Below are 2,757 nucleotides of genomic sequence, written 5' to 3' on the forward strand. Positions count from 1 at the left end.
TCAGGCTGTTCGGAGCAGGAGAGGGAGGCTGCTGAGGGGCATTCTCAGGGGCCTTTAGCGTGGTAGGCTTTGTTAGCTCAAGATTAGAAGGAGTTAATTGCTTCAAGATTGCTGGGAGATTAGGTTACTGGGTGGGATGTATCTATGTAAGCATATGTCAGCGCTAGTTAGAAGATAGGAGATGCTTATTTTAATAAACTTATGAAAAGAAGAATTAATTTGTCATTACACTGGAAGTCTTATTTTATTAACTTAATTTGAAAATGTAAAGCTGTCTGAAATGCGGTTTTTTACTCACTTTCCTTCTGAATATGTATGAATCACAGATTAGTTGATGTGTAACACTGGTCATTCTAGACTTTTTTCCTGGACATTTTCCCCCAAGTCAGTTGGCTGGTGGTGTCTGACTCTGGGGGAGTGGGCTGGTTACCATAAGCCCTGGGTTCTCTCTCAGTAGTGAGATGCTTGTGGCCTCTGGGAGACTCTTGGGCGGTTCTGCCAAGAGAAGGGAAGAACTTCTTCTGTCTGCCTTGCTTCCTCCCCTCTGAGTACTATTCATATACACATGCTGTTTGTATTTGGGGCCCATGAACAGGATGGAGCAGGGACTATGGGAGAAACCCCAAGAACCCTTCTCTGAACTGGAGCTACCAGAGGTGTTTTCTAAATGCTCAGTTTGCATTTCATGATTGAGGCAAATGACCTAGCAAGGCAGGGTATTCCAAATTGTCCTCATCTCCTATATTCCTATAGGAGAATATAGAAGAAGGAGGCCTGTTTATTCAACATTTATTATGTGCCAGGGACTGTCCTTATTACCCTTTTAAATCTTTACAACAAACATACGATAAAGACTCTTAATATGTCCATTTTTCAGGGCTAGAAACTGAGGCACAGGGAGATTCAGTAACTTGCCCAAGGAGACACAGTAAGAAGTGTCAGCCATCCATCCCAGAGCCCTCCATTCCCACTAGACCCTGTGTATCTGTGACATAATTGAAGGAGCTTGGCTTTTTGACATCAGGAAGGGTGGGTGACGATGGTGGTGACTCAGAGAGCTCATTCTCTGTCTAAATAGGGCAGGGGCTATCCTAGCCGAATGTGGCCAGGTTGGGGGAATGTGGGCCCAGTGTCACAAAAGCATCTCAGGTTTTCAGTTTTATTTCCCCAAAGAGGTTAAAAACCTGAAGTTTTGTGCTTGCTTCAGCAGCACATATACAAAAATTGGAACGATACAGAGAATATTAGCGTGGCCCCTGCCCAAGGATCACATGCAAATTTGTGAAGCATTCCATATTTTTAGAAAAAGAAACTGGTAGCAGCCCTTACTGTTCTGCAGCTGCTGCAGGTGATCCCCAGGCAAACAGTGTCTGGAGTGGACCTCCAGCAGTCCAATAGCAGAGAGGCCTGTTAGAAGGAAAACTAAAAAACAGAAAGAAATAACTTCATCATCAGCAAAAGGATGTCCACTCAGAGACCCCATCCGAAAGTCACCAACTAAAAAGACCACAGGTAGATAAATCCACAAAGATGGGAAGAAACCAGCACAAAAGGATGAAAACACCCAAAACAAAGAACGTCTCTCATCCTCCAAGGGATCACAGTTCCTCACAAGCAAGGGAACAAGGCTGGATGGAGAATGACTGTGATGCATTGACAGAAACAGGCTTCAGAAAGTGGGTAATAACAAACTTCTCTGAGCTAAAAGATCATGTTCTAACCCAATGCAAAAAACTAAGAACCTTGAAAAAAGGTTTGATGAAATGCTAATGAGAAAAAACAGCTTAGAGAAGACTATAAATGATTCGATGGAGCTGAAAAACACAACACGAGAACTTCGAGAAGCATATACAAGTTTCAATAGCCGAATTGACCAAGCAGAAGAAAGGATACCAGAGATTGAAGATCAACTCAATGAAATAAAACAAGAAGGCAAGATCAGATAAAAAAGAGTAAAAAGAAATGAATAAAGCCTCCAAGAAATATGGTATTATGTGAAAAGACCCAATCTGTGTTTGATAGGTGTACCTGACTGTGGCAGAGAGAATGAATCCAAGCTGGAAAACACTCTTCAAGCTATTTTCCAGGAGAACTTCCCCAACTTAGCAAGGTAGGCCAATATTCAAGTCCGGGAAATATGGAGAACACCACAAAGATATTTCTCAAGAAGAGCAACCCCAAGGCACATAATCATCAGATTTACCAGGGTTGAAATGAAGGAAAAAATGCTAAGGGCAGCCAGAGAGGAAGGTCAGGTTACCCACAAAGGAAAGCTCATCAGACTCACAGCAAATCTGTCAGCAGAAACCCTATAAGCCAGAAGAGAGTGGGGGCCAATATTCAACATCCTTAAAGAAAAGAACTTTCAACCTAGAGTTTTATATCCAGCCAAATGAAGCTTCATAAGTTAAGGAGAAATAAAATCCTTTACAAACAAGCAATTGCTCAGAGATTTCATCCCATCAGGCCTGCCTTACAAGAGGTCCTGAAAGAAGCACTAAACATAGAAAGGAACAACCAGTACCAGTCACTCCAAAAACATACCAAATGGTAAAGAGCATCAATACAATGAAGAAACTGCATCAACTAATGGTCAAAATAACCAGCTACCATTAAAAAGGCAGAATCAAATTCACATATAACATTATTAACCTTAAATGTAAATGGGCTAAATGCCCCAATCAAAAGACACAGACTGGCAAGCTGGATAAAAAGTTAAAAACCATGGGAGTGCTGTATCCAGGAAATCCATTTCAC

The 2,757-nt window shown here is 41.7% G+C and overlaps 1 non-coding gene across 1 annotated transcript; it reads left to right on the forward strand.

Annotated features, from left to right (window-relative positions):
- Positions 1-1,194: 1,194 nt before the first annotated feature.
- Positions 1,195-1,301, forward strand: LOC119468284. Its single transcript, XR_005196950.1, has one exon. It is a non-coding gene; the product is annotated as a U6 spliceosomal RNA (small nuclear RNA).
- The last annotated feature ends 1,456 nt before the right edge of the window (positions 1,302-2,757 follow it).

The sequence above is a fragment of the Cebus imitator genome, unplaced genomic scaffold (assembly GCF_001604975.1).
Source record: "Cebus imitator isolate Cc_AM_T3 unplaced genomic scaffold, Cebus_imitator-1.0 Scaffold406, whole genome shotgun sequence".
NCBI classification, from domain to species: domain Eukaryota; kingdom Metazoa; phylum Chordata; class Mammalia; order Primates; family Cebidae; genus Cebus; species Cebus imitator.